This window comes from Canis lupus, chromosome X (genome assembly GCF_048164855.1).
Source record: "Canis lupus baileyi chromosome X, mCanLup2.hap1, whole genome shotgun sequence".
NCBI lineage: Eukaryota > Metazoa > Chordata > Mammalia > Carnivora > Canidae > Canis > Canis lupus.
In genome coordinates, this window is record NC_132876.1 from 43,110,264 (window position 1) to 43,131,860 (window position 21,597).

General features: G+C 48.0%; 1 protein-coding gene and 1 long non-coding RNA gene across 2 annotated transcripts in view; one reads left to right on the forward strand and one right to left on the reverse strand.

Annotated features, from left to right (window-relative positions):
* The window catches only part of FRMPD3 (FERM and PDZ domain containing 3), a 131,884-nt gene that overhangs the window by 102,823 nt on the left and 7,464 nt on the right, over nt 1-21,597 (reverse strand). The gene's annotated exons all lie outside the window — the stretch shown is intronic.
* LOC140627237 (uncharacterized) overlaps nt 1,294-21,597 on the forward strand; it is a 46,402-nt gene continuing 26,098 nt past the window's right edge. The window contains exon 1 of the long non-coding RNA XR_012026076.1: nt 1,294-1,454. This is a non-coding gene — a long non-coding RNA (uncharacterized lncRNA). The remainder of the gene's footprint in view (nt 1,455-21,597) is intronic.

The following is a 21,597-nucleotide window of genomic DNA, read 5'->3' on the forward strand; positions in this document are numbered from 1 at the left end:
GGTAAAATACCACAACATAAAAAATGGCCATTAAAATGGCCATTTCAGGGGCACAATTTCAGTGCACAATTCAGGGGCATTAAGTATATTCACTGATGCCCATCACCAATGTGCATCGTCACAACTTTTTCATCACCCCGAACAGAAGCTCTGTACCCATTAAATACCAACTCCCCATCCTTTCCAGCCCCTAATTATATCTTTTTAAATGCTGTATCATTTTAAAGTTTCAAATATCAATGACACTTCACCCTTAAATACTTCCATCATTCATCTCCTAAAAATTAGAACATTCCAATATATCCACAATGCCATGCTCACAATGAAGACAATTAATCTACTACCCAGTTGTCAGTCTTCTTAACTAAACAAAGGCTTCTATATGTAAAATGAGAGGCATGAGTCACATCTTGTCACTTCATAAACTTATGAAGTGCTATATAAATGTGAGATATTAATAACCTTATTAGATGATCTTGTAAATTTGCTTCAGCTCCAAATTTCAATGCGTATTTATCATCTTCTAAAGGATTCTGCCTCCAGATCAGGTGAGGTGCCAGAGAGGCCACTCCCAACTCCTTCCAAGCTACCCAGAGCAGGGAGACATGCCTCTGGGTGGGAGCCTCCATTCCAGCCTGGCCTTTTCTACTCTCGGACCTGATCAGCAACAAATAACCATGTCAAATAAATCTGTATGAATCCCATTAATGACTCCACAAAAGGAGTAAAAAGACCCTAAAGTAGGTTCTTGAGACTTGACACAGGAAAGGATCTTTCAGTACTTTGCCACAGCCAACGGGGCCATTTGGAGGATGGCACTGGGTGTGACAGGTGCCAAAGAAAGTGGGGTATCGAAGGGCCTTAGTCCTTACCTCCACCACTGTCCTTCCCACCCCCTGCTCCGACACCTCCAAATCAGGTTCTCGGCCCTGTGCCTTGAACGTTTGGGCTCCTCAGTCTCCATATTTGTCTCTGTCTCCAGATATGTTCACACGGTCAGTAATCACTTGAATTTCGGCTGCTTTTTTCCCCAGCCATCTTAACAATCAATTTTTGGATGATTGCATGACTCGGCTTTGCAGTCTAGCGCAACCAGGCACTGAGTCAAACATTTTCTTTTTCTTTATTTATACTGTGTCTTGTTTCAGAAAGGATTTAAAACGAGGAGACAAACATCTAGTAAACACCCTGGACCAGATGCTTGAAACTGTGTGAGGTGTTGTGGGAAATGCGAGAAAGAAACTTCTCTCTCTCTCTCTCTCTCTCTCTCTCATCCTCCGTTAAGCGTACTATTTGTGGGGAGACACGACTCTCTTAGGAGGCAGTTAACCACAATGTCGCTGGCCAGGGAGCCCAGAGCCCGGACACTGGGGTTCTTACTCCCAGCTCAGCCACTCACCAGCTATGGCGAATAGAAAAACCATCTTACTTCTCTGGGCCTCAGTTCCTTACAGGTAACATGAAAGGAGTTGTGCGCATATGTCTGTGTGAGCAGGGAGACAGTGCAGAGGCACTGGTAATACTGGTTTTCTGAGTGGATTGGATCATATGGGCTTGAGAGGGAGATACGTTTTCTCTTTAAGACTCTCTGTATTTTTGACTGCTCATAATGAGCATGTATTACTTTTGTGGTTAAATAAATCCAGCATTTACAAGTGGGGATGGATGGAACTAGCTAAATTCTGGTTTAGCTCTAACTGTGATCTGTGATTATGGGTGGTTCACACAATACTGGGTGTTTGGGGTTGAAAGAAGGGAAAGCTCAGCAAGAGCTTTGATAGTCCGGAAAGGCTTTCCAGAAAAGGTGAGATAGCAGGCACACTCTGGACTGGTATAGACCAGGAGAGACATCCCCGGCATGCGGTGGAGTTGGCAATAAAGTAGCCAAAGGCTGTCATAGGGGGCAGGAGGGGTGCAATGAGGAGAATAACTCTTTCCCAAGGACCAGATATATCCTAGGTTGCTGAGGGGCAGCCGATCATAGGCTGGGTGGGGAGAGAGCCTGAGAGCAGGAACAGCTCAGTTCAGTGCCCTCCCCAGGGGTCAGGCCTAGGCCCACCTGCCCTGAAAGCAGCTACGGAATCTGAGTAGCAGAAAAGTCTAGAGGCCCCAGCCTGGTGCTCTTGGATCAGAGTAAGCATAACACTTGGGTATTAGCTAATCAATCTCGTAAATTCATCTCCCTTTTACTGGGATCTGTCAGGAAGCTGATTAAATGCTATGTGAGTGGGATTTGGCTCAGATGCTAGCCGGGAGCTTGGGGCTGAAGTTTTTCAATGTTCAGCTCATGCATAAAATTCATAGTTTATTATTACCCAGACTTGCTTCTCTAGAACTAGCCAGATGGGAATATTTCTATATGACAGTCCTATCCTGGGTGAGCCAGTTGCCTGGCCTCTCTCCCCACAGTTCTCTCTGCAGTAGGTGCTGTCCCCCCAACACACACCATAAGCTTAGCTCTGTCTGCAGAACCACCGAGCCAGGATGCCAACAGCCCTGGGGCACTCATCTGGCTCTTCTTTCCCGGGGCTCCAAAGTGATTCCCTAGGGTGAAGCCAGCTTTCTATACCTCGGGTATCTTAGGGCCAAGTTGGGGAGCAGGCTAAGTATGCCACTGTTATCACCTCTTGCCCCAGTCCCTGGCTAGATGCCCTCTGGCTGTCCCTCTAGCAATGGTGTCCCACTCATCTTTGCTTTCCTCCCTCAGGGGCCCAAGGTCCCCCAAGTCACCTAAGCCTGGACTCCTACCCCTGAGGTCAGTCCCTCCTCTTTCCCAAACCCTCAGCCTAACCAGGTGAAGCAGCTGGGGAAGAGGTGGGGGTGGGGAATGAGCCCAGACCACAAACTCCAACTTTTGCTCCGTCTACCTCCCTTTCTCCTATCTGCTCCAAAGTCTAAACTTGCCACCCTCTCCTCCAACCTCCACTGGCATCCTGCCTGACTTAGGAGCCTCTGACTTTCATTTCCTCATTTGGAAGGACTCTTCCAGCTCTGAGATTCCACTTGCTGTGATTATGAATAACGACTCCAGCAGTCATGGTGGAATTGAAAACCCTGCATCCATTCCTACTGTCTTCCCCGGTTTGGTCCCCAAAGAATAATGATGCCAGGACCAGCACCTGCCACGTAGGAAGCACTCACCAAACACCAGGCCCAGGGCTCGTTCAGAAGTCTCAAGGCAGGAATTCTATCTGAACCTGCAGCCTGGCTCAGCGGTGGAATGGTGAAGGCTCCTACCCTGGCACGTTGTTGAACATGACTAAGCCTCAGTTAGGTGCTCATGATGAAACTGGGGCGGGGTGGGGGGAGGCTAAGGGGTCTGAATGGGGTGGGGCAGACATGGTATGCCCTCATGGGTTAACATTCTAGTGAAGAAATGGGACAAATGATAAAATTTTAGCCAACAAAGGCCCAATCTTGTGAGCCATCAATTGCTCATAAACATTTTTTTCCTTCACTTCACTGTTTGAAGAGGCAAAGGGTATGGAACTCAGCAGTGTGAGGGGTTAATTCAAGTAAGTAATTCCAAGAGGAGGGGGGTGGTCTGCTTTCAGTACACATTTTCACCTGGAAAGTGGAACCCATGCCCTCTGATTTCTAGAATCTAGCGTTCTGACTGCTGTACTATACCATCTTCCTGTGATCCTAAACATTGGGGCTGATATTTAGAAAGTCAGGTCCTTAGTCATCAAACACAGAATTCACTTCCCTGGGCCTTACATCCTAAGGCAAGAAAGAGGCCTCAGACTTTATAGAGAATTTCCATGGTGCATCAAAATGAAAACCCTTGACCTGCTAGAAAACTGCATTGTTATCTGCGCAACCCCAGATATTCTGGTCAACTGAGGTTTTGCTCCATCTATGGATAATTCTCCTTGAGGCTTCTGGAAACAGTGACTGAGCTGACATTTCATTGGCTCGGAGATTCTTCTCGAACCAATGATTGCTTCCCCCCTTTGGATGTTGTTGGGGAAAGAACGGCTCAGGCTAAGGTTGGAGAAAGGGACCATAGAAAGCAAACACACAGTCCCAGCCGGGGGGCCCCTCTTCCAAGAAGCAGAGCAGGTACTTGAAAGGGAGGTCAGCGGAGGGATGAGGGCCCAAGGAAGACCCACTGCCCACAGGCCAGCAGACAGAGAATGCGTGTAATGCCCCTCACAACCACCGCAAGTGTGTTACCCACAGGGATGCAATGTGTCTGTACCAGGAGAGAAACTGCTTTCCCTGGGAACATACACGCAGATATGCATAGAGATATTCAGACACATTTGGAGTCCTTACTCTAAATTCAGAGCTAGTCCAGCTGCCAGTGGAGATGGGCCTGAGAGTCCCCTAAAATAAGATTAAGGAATCTACACCCATTCTCTTTTGGGAGTCTCCCATACCAGGCCTTCCTTTTGCCAACCTGTCTCCCTAAGGCTGCTGAGCAAGAAGCCTCCGGAACCCCACCTTCCTACCCACTTCAGGCCACCCCAACCTGTTGCAAGCTTTCGGGCCCCTTTTGCTTTTTTCCCTTTCCTTCCTGCTGTTGGATTTTCTTCGATGTCATCTTCTCTGGCACACGGTGGGCACTTTATAGATGTGGCTCATTGGTGGCCGCAGTGCCAAGGGCTGCAGGGGGGGCGAGGAACCACCCTTCCCCAGTGAGCTCTAACAAGCACCTGCACCCTCCTCTGCAAGTGCGCCCAAGAAAAATGCAAAGGCAGCTTCCAGACAAGCCTCCTACACCCACTACCAGGGAGACTGTGGCCCCTACCTTCTTCCTGTACAACAGTGTAGGAGGCCACTCGTTGGCTGCACTTTGCCATCTGAATTTGTCCTCCTCTTTGCTTCATTCTTTTGTGTCTCCTATACTCCTCTCTTCCTTGATTTCTTCTTCTCTTTCCCTTAGCCTTTCTCTCAATCCTTGTGCCTTTTCTTTTTATCCTCTTTCTGACCTCTCAGATCTGTACAGCCCTCACTTCACCTCCCTGTCTCCAGAGCAAACTGCACTCGTCCAGCTTCTCCATTGCTAATTCCTTACCCTGGAGCTCCAGGGGTTTCAAGCTCTTCCCTCTCTGCAGCTCCTGGAGATACAGGAGCTGCTGAGTCTGCCCTAAGCTGTGAAGCCAGGGCAAGTTGTGGCGAGCCCAGATCCTCACCTCCTGCTGCAGGAAATGAGGTTCCCCTTGGTAACTAGGAAAGGGTATCTGCATCTCTGGGAGGAGGACGACTGTGTTCTTAGAGCTTTGTGTTTTGAACAGGTCCTTGAACACTCACACACACACCTGCTTCAGTGTTTCTTGATTTCGGAAATGTGATCAAATAGAAATTAGCCATTTGGTGGAAAAGTGGGTGCATGTGTGCGTGTGCACGTGTGTGTGTGCACATGTGTGTCTATGTTGGGGTGAGGGTGGGAAAGTTCATTAAACACATCAGAACCTCTACTCCTGGTTAAGCCATGTGGAGATGGAGTTGACATGGAGTAGAAACTGTACTGCAAAGTCAAGTTTGTGGGATTCCAAAGAGTTGTATGATCAGGACCTTCACTGCCAGCCTCTGGCCCCACTGTCTACCGTCTACTTCCATCTCATCCTAAAATCATGCTCAGGGCCAACCAGCTGTGGGTAGGATAGACAAAGGCAGGGGCACCTGGGTGGCTCAGTCAGTTAAGAGTCTGACTCTTGATTTCGACTCAGGTCGTGATCTTAGGGTCTTGGGTTTGAGACCTGCATCGGGCTCCACGTTGGACATGGAGCCTGCTTGGGATTCTCTCTCTCCCTCTCCCTCGGCCCTCTCCACTCCTCTCCCTATACCTGCTTGAACCTGCCTGTTCAAGCATGTGATCTCTCGAAAGAAAGAAAGAAAAAAAGAAAGAAAGAAAGAAAGAAAGAAAGAAGAAAGAAAAGAGAGAAAAGAAAAAGAAAAAGAAAAAGAAAAAAAAAGAAAAAGAAAAAAAGAAAAAGAACAGATTTGGGACTAGGACATATCAGGATTATTATCCCAACTCTCCCACTTACTATTAGCTATGTGCCCCTGAGCAAGTCACTTCACTTCTCTGAGCCCCAGTTTTTTATGTCAACTGGAGATCATTTGAGTGTCTAATGCATGTAAATCCATGTAAAGCCCTCAGCAATAGAAGACACTGACTCTCAGGGAAGTTTCTTGATTGGTTTGGGAAGCTGGGTCCTGCACTGGGAGACACAAGCCTCATTTGGTTTGGGGGCTCTGGGTCAGAGCTGGGTAAATAGGTACTAGCAGCTACCACTTATTGGTGCTTTACCTACTCAGACCCACATTTCCTCATAACCACGCTGTAGGCTGGGTACTATCTATCTCCATTTTGCGGAGGAGAAAATGGAGGTGTTGAGAAATAAAGTGACTTGCCCTGGGTCACAAAATGAGCAAGTAGTAGAGCAGGGATGGGAAGACAAGGGCTATAAAACGGAGGAGGAAGTGCCAGCAGGCAGCCACGGTGTAGACTGTGCTGTTAGCCTGGAGCTGGCTGGGCCCCCCTCCCCAAGGTCTCAGCCTCCTGGGGGCCCCTATGCCACCCCCCTCTGGGCCGGTGCAACCCTTCTTTACTATTAGCCAAGCATACCACCCTGAAAACAGTGGCTTGGAGCTGACTGTGGGAGGCGGCCAAGGGCTAGCTCAGCAGAAACGACAAACCTCCCACTTTAGCCCCTTGTGTGAAGCTAAAATTAACAACTTTCCCAACTGCAAACAAATGCAGTTGCTGAACCTGCATTCCCTTCCCTTGCTTCTGCTGCCACTGGCTTCCTGGCACCATCCCAACTCCACACCCTCCCTGGCCACGCCCATAGGGCTGAGCTCCATTGTGAGGGGGGGTGCTGCAGGGGAGGCTGATACCTCTGCAGGAATGTGGGCCAGGGTCCCAGAAGAGGCCCAGGACATCCAGCAACTCCAGGTAAGGTCAAACATCTCCCTGCTACCATCCATCCTACCTTCTGGCTCCTCCCTTTGTCCTTTTGTTACCCCAAATCTTTGGCTACAGCTAAGTCCAGTAGCTATTTGTGCTGACCCTCAATTAGCCAGGGTATTCCACATTTCCGCTTCACTAGAGCCTTTTTGCCAGCTACCATCAACTCTTCTCCATCTGCTGTCAGTAGCCTCTAAAACGGCCCCCCAAATCTCCTGATAGTCACATGCTTATGTATACCTTCTTTCTGTGTGGGAGCTAGACCTAGTGGCTCATTTCTAATGAAAAGAATATGGCAGAAGGGATGGCATAACACTTCCAAGATAAGGTTATAAAAAGACTGTGGCTTCGGCCTTGAGCTGGCCTGCTCTTGGTCATGCTCTTGCTCTCTCTCTCTCTCTCTGATCAATCAAACCGGAGGAAGCAAGCTGCCATGTTGTAAGCAGCCTCCTGGAGAGGCCCACATGACATGGCAAGGAACTGAAACTCTCAAAGCCTGCTGGCAACCACATGAATGAGTTTGGAGGTAGATCTTTCAACCCCAACTGAGTCTTCAGTTATTACAGCTTTACCACAACCTCATGAGTGGCCTTGAGCCAGAACCACATAGTGAAGATGCACTCAGACTCCTGACTCACAGAAACTGTAAAATGTTAAGTGTGTGCTGCCTTAGTTTTTATTCTTTTTTTAATATAAGATTTAATGTATTTTTTTGAGAGAGAGCGAGAGAGGTCACAGAGGGAGAAGAAGAGGGAGATGCAGACTCCCTGTTGAGTGCGGAGCCTAACACAGGGTTCCATCCCAGGGCCCTGAGATCAGGACCTGAGTCAAAATCAAGAGTCGGACGCTTAACCAACTGAGCCACCCAGGTGCCCAAATGTTTGTTGTTTTAAATGGCTATGTTTTGGGATCATTACATGGCAGTAAGATAACTACTGTACCACCCTGTGTCATCCCACTCCCTCAAAGCTCCTCTTTTTCCCAAGTGACAACGATAGCCAATGACCTAATGTTTAAGTTTTTTTTTCAAGATTTTATTTATTTATTAGAGAGAGAGAGAGAGAGAGAGAGGCACAGACACAGGCAGAGGGAGAAGCAGGCTCCATGCAGGGAGCCCGATGGGGGACTCCATCCTGGGTCCCCAGGATCACACCCCGGGCTGAAGGCAGTGCTAAACCGCTGAGCCACCCGGGCTGCCCCCCCCCCTTTAAAAGTTGGATGAGGATACCTACATTCAGTTAAAAATGTTTGAGTCAAAAAAATAATAATAAAAATGTTTGAGTCATGGGGCACCTGGGTGGCTCAGTGGTTGAGTGTCTGCCTTTGGCTCAGGGCATGATCCTGGGGTCCTCGGATTGATTCCTGCATCAAGCTCCCCATGGGGAGCCTACTTCTCCCTTTGCCTATGTCTCTGCCTCTCTGTGTGTGTCTCTCATGAACAAATTAATAAAATCTTTTAAAAAAATGCTTGAGTCTCCAGATTGCCACTAAAGAACAGTGGGGATTTCAGATACTGGTAGCAGGAAAAGATTATTGGAGCAGAGGACCCACTTACTTTGTAAGCATTAGTCCTGAGCCTAGGCAATGCTCCCAGCTTCTTTGAACCCCCAGATGATCAAATTGTGTCCCCAAACAACTCAAGGTTCATGACAGTATCCAGATTGCAACCTTTCATACCAGTTTTGTTCTTGGATAATGGTAGCTAAAGTTTACTGAGTACTAACTAAATGTCAGACACTTTTCTGAGCACTTTTTCTGAGCACTTTTCTGAGCACTTAAATGATGAATTTATTTAATCCTCACAAGAGCTCCATTCTACAGGGGAGGAAACTGAGGCACAGAAGAGGTAAGTAAACTGTCCGAGTTCAGAGTCAGTAAGTGGCAGAGTGGGGATTTGAGCCCATGTTAGTCATAACCATGTTCCTGGAGGGGAGCCCACATGTACTGGGCAGGAGGGACTCTGGTTATCAGAAATTGTCAGGACCTTTCTTTTTTTTTTTTTTTTTTTTTTAAATTTTTATTTATTTATGATAGTCACAGAGCGAGAAAGAGAGAGAGGCAGAGACATAGGCAGAGGGAGAAGCAGGCTCCATGCACCGGGAGCCCGACGTGGGATTCGATCCCGGGTCTCCAGGATCGCGCCCTGGGCCAAAGGCAGGCGCTAAACCGCTGCGCCACCCAGGGATCCCTGTCAGGACCTTTCATCTCTTTCATCTTCCTTGTATTTCCTGGCTCAAAAACTGACAGCGGCTGTCCACTGCTTTACAGATTAAATCCAAAGTCCTCTTCATGACCCTTACCACAATTTGGCCCCAGCCCACATCTCTTTCTCTCTTCTCCGCCATGTAACTTTTGCTTCTAACTGCAAGAATCCCCTGATTTTCTCCCACCTGTTAGCTATCTTCCTGACCTGGCCAATGTTTCTAGTTGGAAACTAGTAGATGTGACACAGAAAGGGTTTTATGGTCAGATCACCTGGAGAAATCTCAAAGATCTTTCCTCTTATTTTTTAAAAATTTCAAAAAAAGATTTTATTTATTTATTTGAGAGAGAGGGAGAGAAGAGAGAGAGAGAGAGAGAGAAGCAGGGGAGAAGTTGACTCCCTGCTCAGCAGGGAGCCTGATGCGGAGCTGGATCCTGGGACTCCAGGATCATGGCCTGAGTCAAAGGCAGACGCTTAACCCACTGAGCCACCCAGGCACCCCAAGACCTTTCGTCTTATAGTGGCCATCTCAGATTCCGAGGAGATGACTGTGAATCCTCTGAGTGGAAATGCATCTGTTTTGCCAGAGTGAGACTAATGCTCCTAATAGTAGTGATCAAAGCTCTGTACCCTTGCACTTTACCCAGCAAAACTCCATCTCCTTCTGAAAGCCTTCCCCACTCCCTCCTGCCTGTCAGTTCTCTGTCCTCAGGCCATTCAATTCTTAGCTAAAATGTCACTTCTGCACAGAAGCCTTCCCCACCCCCACCCCCGACTGCCCCAGCTGAAGTAGCTGGGACTTTTCACCCTGGTCCCTTGTTTCTTTTCTTCCTGGCACTTACCAATGCCAATAGTGATGATTTATGGGTCTACTTTTTAATATTTTATTTATTCATGAGAGACACACAGAGAGAGGCAGAGACATAAACAGAGGGAGAAGCTGGCTCCCTCCCCTGCGGGGAGCCTGATTTGGGACTCGATCCCAGCACCCTGGGATCATGACCTGAGCCAAAGGCAGATACTCAATTACTGAGCCACTCAGACATCCCTATGTGACTGCTTTTTCAGTGTGTTCCCGTGGAAACAGACGCTCCATGAGGGCAGGGATTTTTGTCTGTCCCATGTCCCTAGGACCTATAACAGTCGTGGGCACATATAGAAAGTGGTGGGTAGCCGTCAAGAATGTGTTGGGGGAATAAAAAAGATGTTTCCCCTGGGAGCTCCTTTTGTGTGTTATTCCCTAGCTAGAGAACAAGTATCCTGAGGGCCGAGCCTACGTCATAGTCGTCAACTTCCCATGGCATCTAGAATAACACTGGGTCCAAGTAAATCCTGAGACCATACCAGTAAAATAAAATTGGTGAGATGTCTGGCCCCATGCTCCATCCGTTAACTGCACTGCTCTGCCTCAACAGGCTGCTGGGGATGTGGGGGGCCAGGGATGAAGAGCAGGTGCAGCCTTCTTTTTTTTTTTTTTTTTAACCGCATGATGTCCTAGCCTTGGATTTCACAAAGGGGTGATGGGGGTGAGGGGGCAGAGGGTTGGCAGATTTTCAGCAGTTTCGGGGCAGTGCAGAGTTTGCAGGGCAGAAGGTACAGCAAAGTTCAAAGGAAAGATGGAAAGGGCCATCGTCCCAAAGCCACACGTGTCGGAGAAAAGTGATCTCAGTCCTGGGGCTGGAGTGGGCATTCAGCAACCAAACTGTAAGGTCCTCAGGACTTTTTTGAGAGTTCAAAGCAAACTCTGGGGTTCTCTGTGTGAGTTAGGGACCAGTCTACTACCGGGGACCTTGGTGACCTGGTGTGGGAGAGGGAGATGAGAGGAGGCACCAGAGAGAGAGACAGAGAGACAGAGACAGAGACAGAGACAGAGAAAGCCTGGGGTCTTCACATCTGAGAATGGAATTGAGGGAGAGGAAAACAGCCCATTTCCTAACCTTAATGCAGTTAGGCAGCAGAATAAACTGCCTAGTGAGGAGGTTGACTCACTGGCATTAGAGGCATTTGAACTAGGGGAAATCACATCCTTTGGGGGGTTATCAGTACCAGTGAACCCTTCCTGGCTTCGGGCGCTGTAGCTCAAATGCATCCGTGTGTTTGTGCACTCACACAGACATACTCACACTCCCACACCCTGTGAGAGGAGAAATGACCCTGCTCCATCTCCTTGGTTCCACTGATGATGAAAGGGCTGGTGTGCCACAATGACTTTTATCCCTTCTCCCTCCTGGCAAGTCAATTCTGTGATCCCGATGTGCCCCCTGCAAATATCCTAGTGTCCCCTAGGCCTCCTCAGTCAGGAAAGATTCAACCAGCTTGCAGCAGATTTACCTTCTCTCTCTCTCTCTCTCTCTCTCTCTCTTTCTCTCTCTCTCTCTCACACACACACACAGCCTGAATACTTTCTCATCACCACTGCTCTCCCTTTCTCTTCCTCTCTCTCTGCCTCCCTTCTTCCCCCTCTGTCCCTCCCTATCCTGAGCCATTTTCAACAGATATCAGCTGGACACTTTTGCCCTTCTGCCTCCTGCCTTTGTGCGCCCCCAGCCGTTTTGATCCTTGACCCCTCCCAGATTCTCTTGGCAAAAGGCAAGGGTTTTCTCCGCCTCTGGAAGTATCTCTGGCATCTCCTTTCCTTGCCTTTCCCCCCTGCCCCTGCACTCTCATTCTAGCACAAATCTCAAAAGCCCCCTCCACTCCATTGAAGGGAAGAGGAAAGAATGAGACCCAAATAAAGTGGATCAATGGGAAGACTGAGAAATTGACATTGCACCAGAGGTCTGGGAGGAAACAGTGGACATTAGGCAGGGAATGGAAGGGGAAAGGCCCTAGCTGAGAAGCCAATGACCACAAATGGCCTTGCAGGGTCCTGGTCTGGCCAAAGCTGCTCCGCTGTCTCACTGTGGGCTCAGAGCCCAGAGCACGAGCCTCCACCAGGGGATGGCTGGTGGAAAAACCTCGAAGTGGGGGGAGCTGGTTTCCAGCACTCCGTCTTGATTTCCTCCCCTTTTAAGTTCCCTCTCCCAGATTCCCAAAGCCTTTTCCCCCTGTCCCAAGAGTCTTGTACAGCCTCCCCACAGCTAAACTCAGGCATCTGTGTCCCATTTCTGCAGAACCTTGGGAGGATAGAGTCATTTGTGTATCCAGGTGTGAAACGGTGGGGCATAGCTGAAAGCTAAACTCCACCGAGCTATTGTGTGGATGTTAATAGATTGTACTCAGAAGAGGAAAACGGGAGGATGGTGAGCTGTGGTCAAATACATTCTGGAAACCTTAAGTAATGTTAGCAGGTTCTTCTACTTGTGGGACTTCTCAGGGCCTTTCATGTGCTAAGGCGCACTGTGAAGGCCTAAGAGGGGGGATACAGCATTTCTCAGACATATTTGGCCATTGAATCTTTTCTTATTTTTGTAGAGCAGCTTACAGGGCAAGTGTTTTATTTGATGCCTTTCCCCTGTTGTGAGAATAGCATGTGTGTTTTCACAACAGGCTTTAAGACTTACCCCTAAAAGAGTGACCACAATGGTGGGAAAGTAGGCTCCCTTACAGTTAGTGGAGGCAGTGATGTTTACACTGGATCAAGCACTGTGTGTGTGTATGTATGTATGTATGTATGTATCTATCTATCTATCTACCTATAAAATCAAGGCTCAAAGGGAAAAGTTTTGACCAGAGGGCCCTGGTGCTATGGCTGTTTCATGTCACACATTATGGGTGATTGCCACTTACCAGATGGCTTGTTCTTATCCCATATAGTCCCAAGTTACTCTAATATTTAGGCTTTTAGGGCTGTGCCTGGGGGACTGGAATGGAGGAAATGAGGGGGCCTATCTCCCCCAAGACATTCCTATTTCTCACGTTGACATGCTCATGTTTAAGAGCTGGTCCTTCCTTTTTTTTTTCTTTTTAAAGATTTTTATTTATTTATTCATAAGAGACACAGAGAAAGAGGCAGACATAGGCAGAGGGAGAAGCAGGTTCCCTGTAGGGAGCCTGATACAGGACTCTACCCCAGTATCCCGGGATCCTGACCTGAGCCGAAGGCAGTACTCAACCATTGAGCCACCCAGGTGCCCCCATGAACTGACCCTTCCTAAAGCATTTGACATTTGTGCTATTGTTCTCCACTGACACCACCAGTCCCCTAAACTCCATCCTCTAAAGCCTTCTATTTTTTTTTAAGATTTTATTTATTTATTCATAGAGACAGAGAGAGAGAGAGGCAGAGACACAGGCAGAGGGAGAAGCAGGCATCATACAGAGAGCCTGACGTGGGACTTGATCCAGGGTCTCCAGGATCACGCCCTGGGCTGCAGGCGGTGCTAAACTGCTGCGCCACTGGGGCTGCCCACTCTAAAGCCTTCTAGAAGGAGGCTCAAGGAGGGCTGGCTGTGAGCCTCAGTCCTCTCTCTGGATTTTCTCATATATGTGAACCAGGCATTTCTTTACAGGGCTGGGAAAATGGGGGCATGAGGGGGGGCTGTGCTCAGTCACACGGCACCCCCGTGAGCCTACTAAGTGACCTGACCACACAGGCTGCCACAAGGAGCCTCCACTGGCTCCTGCCAAAAGAAATGGGATGTGGGGGCCCTTTCTACCTGCTAGATGGGATGCTACCCAATTCACGAGTCACTGAAGAAGCCAATTAGATCTTTGAATCTAGAAAAAGAAATGAGAGAGAGAGAGAGAGCACTGAGATGCTCTTCAACCTGGTAAGCTGAGGGGTGGGCAGCAAGCAGCTCCTTTGAAAGAAAGGGACTTAGTCTTGGGAAGGGTTGGTTGCCTGGGAACAAGATGTTATCCTCCATGAAACTGAGTGCTCTCCAAAGATGAAAACTGTACATTATCAAGCTCTTCATAAAAGCCATGTCCACTGTACTCTGTGCTGGTTAGAGCACCACAGCAGGACTGTGTTCAGTTCTGGGCAGGACCCCTAAGAAGCATTCTCACAGACTGGAGTGTTACCAAAGGAAAGTGACTGAGATACCCTAAGGCCAATAGGGTAAGGCTTCTTCTAGGCCCTGGACTGCTGTTGAAAGCTGTGAATCCAGAGGGAAGACATGTAGGTACGCTTAGACAATTTTTTTTAAAGTTCAGGCTTGAACTCACAAGCCTGATATCAAAACCTGAGCTGATACCAGCATTGGACGCTTAACCAGCTGAGCCACCCAGACACCCCCCACTTACCCAACATTTTACATCCAATTCCAGGAGGTTCATGGACCTCCAGGTTAAGAAGTTCAGCTGTGGAATAAAACCACAAAAGGAATCACTGAGCAAATTGAGGGCAGGCCACTCAAAAATGTGCTGCATTGGCATACTGATTATTTTAACTAAAAGTTACTTAAGAAATAGCCAGTGCAAAAACAAAAACAAAAACATTCTGACCCCCCACTTTGTTTCCAGAAAGGAAAGAAATCTCCCACATGAAAGGTTCCTTCCCTGTCCCAGGAGGTAAAGAGACATCCTTATTACCAGAGACAGGGAATTTATGGCTGAGAAGGCTGTAGAGATAAACCTGTTACTTTTTACTAATTTACTACCCTAGCCCTGATTCTGTTTAGAATTCCTCACTAATTGAAGCTCCCAAACATCAGTATCTTTGTCCTGTCAATTCATCACAGATTTATTGTTTCTTTGTCTGAAAAGTATAAAGAACTGCTTTCCTTGGTCACTTCTTTAGGTCTCAATTGCATTATTGGGCTTCTGTGTGCATGTAATGAAACTCTGGGTTTTTTTTCTCTTGTTAATCTGTCTTAGGTCAATTTAACTCTTAGGCCAGCTAGAAGAATCTTGAAGAGTAGAAAAAAATTTCCTCCCCAACAGCAGATTTAGCCACAAAGGGTCAAATAAAGTGAAAGTCAAAAGACAGACATACTTGAGGAAATGTGATCACTATATTCAGATATTTTTAAGGGGCTGCCAAGAGAAAGAGAAAGAAGTTATTGGAAGAGACGGCTTTTAGCTCAGTCTCAAAAAAGTTCTAATTAGACTAGTTCAACCCTGGAATGGGCTCCCTTAGGAGGCAGTAGATGCCCTGCTGATGAAGGTTAAAAATTCGAAGGGGTAGACTGAACTAGATGATCTTTTAAGGACTGTCCTCCCAACCTTACACTGCCTCCCACTCGTGTGTTTCTGTCTCTGTCGCTGAGATCCTTCTGTGTTTACTGTAGTCACAATCTTGCCAATGAATAAACCCCAAAAAGTGAGAGCAGATGGGAAGTGGCCTCATGCTCTGGACTGCCTGTCCCCTCACTCTTCCACTCCCACCTTTGGGCATGTATCTTGCCAGCCCCCTTGCTAGGGCTCTCAGGTTTACCTGGTGCCAGCTAGTTAATCTGATTAACTCATCTGCACTAATGGGATCATGAATGCTAATGAATTAATGTGTTACCTTCCCAAGTGATATATTTGCATTTTTAGCAGAGGTCTTAGGAGATAATGCCTTAACTGGAGTGATAAATGTTGAAATTTCAGCTATTTGGCAGTCTAGTGAAGAAGATATTTTTGGAAAGGGAACCTTTTTCCACCCTTCACATCATACCATCTGCTGGAAGAGGAAAAAACATGTCCCTGCCCTTGAGGGGTTTACAGTTTATAAAGTTGGGGAATTACAATTGCTGACATTTATTGAGCCTCTATCAAAGTGTGGGGCTCTGTGCTAAGTGCTGTATACACATTATGTTCAAGTCCTCACAACAACCATCTGATGTAAGTATTCTGCAGAGAAAGGAGCTGAACCTCAGAGAGGGGTTAAGTCACCTCGTACCTTCTTTCACTGATTCTAGATGTTCGACACCACGTTTTCTTGGATTTCCCTGAGATGGAAAAGGTGCTGCCAGCTAAACTACGATGAGCCATGGATTGTAAGAAGCATGTCACTTTTAGAAATGTTAAAATCGTGTCTTTGAAACACTGAAATACACTGTATGATAAGGCCAGCTCCAGAGTACATGCTCTGCCTAATGCTGTTCACATAACCCAAGTGAGAACCAGTGGGGGAACACTTTGATATGATAATATAGTGGCAAGCACATATTAATATTTTAATACAAAACAATTACATAAGGACAGAGAAGGTGGCACACTGAGTCTGAGGTAAGTGGTGGCACGTGTCGACAGGGTCGTGAACCTCAGCGGTGGCGGGGGGGCGATGGCAACAGGGCCAGGATTCATGGTAGAGGGACTAGGTGATACAGGGTCTGAGGCTGAAGTGGAGGGAGGAGCAAAGAGCTGACTGTTGGGCATCAGGGAAGTTCGGTTTTGAGGTTATGCCACACTGGCTGGCTTGGTGTGTTAGGGAAACCCTTAGAGATAGGTTAGTTGGATGGGAAAGGGTTTTTTTTTTTTTAATTTTTATTTATTTGGGATAGTCAGAGAGAGAGAGAGAGAGAGAGAGAATGAGGCAGAGACACAGGCAGAGGGAGAAGCAGGCTCCATGCACCGGGAGCCTGACGTGGGATTCGATCCCGAGTCTCCAGGATCGCGCCCTGGGCCAAAGGCAGGCGCTAAACCGCTGCGCCACCCAGGGATCCCAAGGGAAAGGGTTTTTGAAGGCCAGGATGAGAGATATCAGTTCGATATGATGGGCACACGGGGGCAATGGTTGATTCTTGAAGTTAATGCTAACATATTAGGAGAAGCACATTCTGGCCACCAGGATGAATTAAAGCCAGAGGCTTCCTGAGGGAGAAATCAGCACTGCACAAGAGGGTTGTGTCATCAGAGGCAGCAGGATTCCCGGGCATTATGAACCTTGAACTCTCAGCTCTGTCTCTTGACCTGCAGTCCCCTTCTCTCTGGACTGTGTTCCTCACCTTCCATCCACTGACAAGGGTTTGCTGAGCCCCTACTATGTGTCTGTGCTTATGACACTGCCCTGAATGACACACGGATCACAGGGGCCCCTGAAGAGCCCACTCTCTAGCTACAGAGGAAGGTACACACACAGGAAGGAAGTCAAGGCAATATGACATAGTATGATCAAGTGCTAGATTGTGGTGAACAAAAGGTCTGGATTCCAAAATGGAAGAGGAGGAACTGTGGGTGACTATTGTTTTCTTTTTTTCTGTATTCTCAAAGTTTTCCACTATGTATAGGTATTACTTTCATAATCACGGAAAAGTTAGAATTTGAAAAAAAAGGAGGGCAGCCAATGAGGGCTGGAATGATCAGGAAGGCGTCACAGCAGCAGCTGGACTGGAGCTTGTTAGTTAGAGGATGTGATGGAAGGATTTGCAGAGATGGAAAAAAGGGGGCCACTGCAGGCTGGGGGGGCAGCAGAAAGTTGAATGCAGAGGGAAGGGTGAGCTCTGAGTGGGGTACAATGGGTCAGGGAGAGTAAGGAGACTGATGGAGTTTGGGGTCAGGAAGAAATAGGTCAGAGGCATTTTGTATATATGTTTATAGGATTATATATAGCATCTGTATACACAGTGAAGCTCAGCTGTTGTGGAAGGCAGGCCTCAGATACCAGGGAGAGGCGTTTCTATTTGATAGAGCAAAACGGAGCTATTATAGGCTCTTGAGCAGGGAAGTGACATGATGAAAGATGTCTTAAGGATATTCCTTTGGCAGCGGCTTGAAGGGTGGCTTGACAGGGAAGGTGAGGCTGCACGCCGAAGGACCAGACAGGAGGCTGCGGCAGGAATCCAGGTGTGAGGGAGCGAGAGCCTGGGCTCTGATGGCAACAGTGGGAATGGTCAAGGAATTACAGATTCATGAGGTAGTGGTGAGAGATGAGCTGCCAAGGCATGGTGGTGACTGATGGTATGAGGAGAGGGTGACTCATCCCAAGGCTCAGTCCACGGGCTCCGGAAAGAATGATGGCATCGCTAATAGAGACAGAGATCCAGGAAAGGGCTCGGGGCTGGAGATTGGCATGGAGGCTAAGGCTGGAGAGGAGACACCACAAGTCTGGTTGTAGTTGGGGCGAATTTGAAGTGATGGTGAACTCCGAAGATCAAATGTCCTTAAAGGTAATGATGAAATGAAACCGGAGCTCAGGTTAAAGGCCAGCCTTTATCATTTCCAATAATCACCCAGAATTCCAAAGTGGGACAAGCTGCATTTAGACAGCATGGAAACCTCTGGGAGTGGGGAGGAAAAAAGCAGACCCAATAGCCAATTCCAGTTTGGACTTTGCAGGTGATGAACTCTAAACTATGGGTACCAGCAGGCTGGTGAGACTGTTTACAAAAATCCCCCTCCTGAGGTACCTGGGTGGCTCAGTCGGTTAAGCATCCAACTCTTGGTTTCAGCTCAGGTCATGATCTCAGAGTCGTGAGATCAAACCCTGCCTGAAGCCCCGGGACCCACATTGGGCCCTCGCACTCAGCGAGAAGTCTGCTTGGGATTCTCTCTCTCCCTCTCCCTCTGCACCCCCCGCCCCACTCACTGGCACAGGTACTCATGCTCTCTCTTTCCCTCTAAAATAAATAAATAAATAAAACTTCTTTTTTTAAATCCCATTCCTTTTTCTGCCAGTCAGTGATTTCCCTACATATTTGAAAGATTACAGCTCGACTGTAGGTGACGAGACGAGTGTAGAACAACACTTCCTTTATTAATCATTATCTGCACTCTCAGTGATTTCGCTGATGGTGGCAACAGAGCCAGTGTGACACACAAAGCCCTCTGCAGCCTGGTGAGTGGGCTTATCTTCAGAGTCCCAGCCCACAGAGTCCAGACTCCTGGCCACCTTGATACAGGATCAGAGGCCAGGCCCATTAAGATATAATCTGGGTGCCTCAGTCTCCCTGTGTCAACTGGAAAAGGTATGGGTAGCTGACTTGCTTGGGTCTGGGTTAGAAGTGGGAAGATAAACAGAACAATTAACGAAGGGAAAACTGCAGTAATAAAAGATGAAGCTTGGGAGAGAAACAGTGAGCATACACTGCTGCAGGATTTCCAAAATGAGAGGTCTTGGTTGACCGGTTGACTACCATGCCACTTGGCACCACCATGTCACCTTCTGGCCACTTTTAATGAATGGGCTTTTCCATGCAGAGGGTCATAAATAGGACAATGGCTCCAGTCAATGACTTGGATTCCCTCTTTCCAATCTCCTACCTCCATAAGCATCTTCCACTTGGGACACCTGCCCACTTCTCAACCACCCTCCTTCCAACCATCACTCCTACCTCAAACCAGCAACCAGAGGACTGATCTGAAATCAGACCAGAAATCTTCAGCAGGGAAATTCTGGAAACCGCTGGCCGACAGACTATGCAGTATGAGAGTGTGTGTGTATGTGTGTGTATGCATGTGTGTGTGCGCACATACACATGTGAGTGTTCATTCACCAGTCTAACCATCTGTTTCTCTGTTTTCCCAGTGGGTTTGGATCAGAAGCAAAGAGAGATCTGTTTGGGTGGTCCTACTCTTGGAGCTGAGCTCTCTTGGTGGTTAGGAGCCTACAGCCTGGGCAGACTCATACATCTTTAGAAGACATCATTCCTTACCCCAAGAAGAACCAGTGAGAGAAAGGGGCTAAAATCCCACAAATATCCCTTTATCTTCAGTTCTCTATTCCCTTCCAACCCAGGGATGAGGGGCTGGGCCCAGACACCTGCCTGGGGCTGATCTTCTGGGGGTTGGGCAGGGAGGGGAGAGCTGGTGGGAGAGCAAATGGGCAGGCAGAGGCCTCTGCCATCACCCTCACACCCACCTGTGGGCTCCTCACTTATTTCTCTCCTACCAGCTGTAACAACAGAGCTCCTGCTGACATAAAAGTGCTGTGGTAGCTCTCCCCATGCCCTGGCACAGGTATGACCTCCACTGGGACTATCCCAAGTGCTGAGAGGCGTTTTCAAACTTATTCCACCAGGGAAGCTGAAAGGCGTCTCTTCTTCGATGTCAACGCCCTGAGAGGTCTCAGGAATTTGAAACGGACAGCCCCTGCCTCCAGCTTCCCTAATGGAGGTAGAGCACTCAGCACTCCATCTCTGCCATCATCTCACTCGGATTCTGCAGCCAGATTCCCCATTGCTCCCTCTTTCCTGTCCTTCAGGTGGAGGCACTAAAGGTCCCAGGTGCAAATCTACTTTCCCTGGGATGGTTAACTGACTAACTCCTTATTTCCTAGCTCCCCCTGACATCATGACATGTGAAGGCTCCGAGGGCAGGAGGTGAAGAGGGTGTGAGTACTGGGAGTACAGGAGGCAAAAACAAGTGGAGAGCATCTACTTGGTGGCTTACCAGCCATGCGGAAGGCTGAAGTGACTTTTGGGCCTGACCCTCCTCTTCTTGCCTACTGCCATAGCTCTAACTCCCTCTCGGCTGGAATGCTGTAGTATTTTACAAGCTGGTCTCAATTCCTCCTTGTTTCACTCAAGCGGTTTCCTATCACACTGCTAACCATCCTGCAACACTCCGCATTAATCCTCCAACAGCCCTTCGGGGTCTCTTCAAGTCCAGACTGCCCATGCTGACATCAAAGGCCCTCCAAATCCAAGTACCCCTTAGCCCCCAAGTCAGTTTCCCTCACTGCCTTGCCCCTGGAAGTCTGCTCCTTTGCTGGTCAACAGTCTCAATCTCATACATTTCCCAAAACCTAACTCAAAGTTTAGCATCTTCTGGAAAGCCTCTCCCTCCCTTCCAGCCCATACTGGTCCCTCCCTGTGCTCTGAACCCCTACGGCGCTTAGAGTTTAAGGCATATAATATAGCATGTAATTGTCTTCCAAGTTTTATTATTCTTAGTTGCTTCACATGGGCAAGTATTACTTTTCTGTTAAATCATGTATTTCTAAAGAGCAGGCCCTTTGTTCTCCCCTTCTCATCCTGACGTGGGTATTGGGCTAAACCCAGGGGTTCTCAATCGACTCCTGTTGCCTTGCCTTAACTTCAAAATGAAGGAAGAATGAGATGAATAAAGGCCCTCTGAGGATCTTCTCTGTCCGTCCATATTCATTCTCTCTCTCTCTCTCTCTCTCTCTCTCTCAATGTTCCAGGCAGTTGAAGAGCTGAGGCTGCCCAGAGAGGCCTAGCCAACCAATCCGCTGTCAGATCTCTAGTTTTCAGTACACTCCCACCTCCTAAGGCTTTTCGAGCAGATCAATAATGCTGCTTAAGTGATCAATCTGAGACACAATGGGCTGCAGGGGCCAGTGTTTGATTAACTTTAGAGAATAAATGTATTCTGGAGGAGACAGAGGAGGGAGGGAGAAACAGAAGAGAAAGCAGGAAGAAAGATGATCTGGGGGAAGGGAAAGGGAGATCTTTTATGAATGGGGATATGATAGAATGGAGCTGAGAGTAGTTCTCACCTGATCTGATTCCACAGCAAGTTCTTATTGCGGCAACCAAATAATCTGAGGTTGTGCTCAGAGCCCACTGATTATCCCAGGGCTGCCGGGCAATCTTTGACCTTGGCAGGACCATTGCTGCCATGGGGTGCTGAGGGCCTAAGAGTGGATGGAGAGGTAGGTGTGGGATGGAGACTGAAGGGGAGCCTAAGGAAGGGCTTGGGC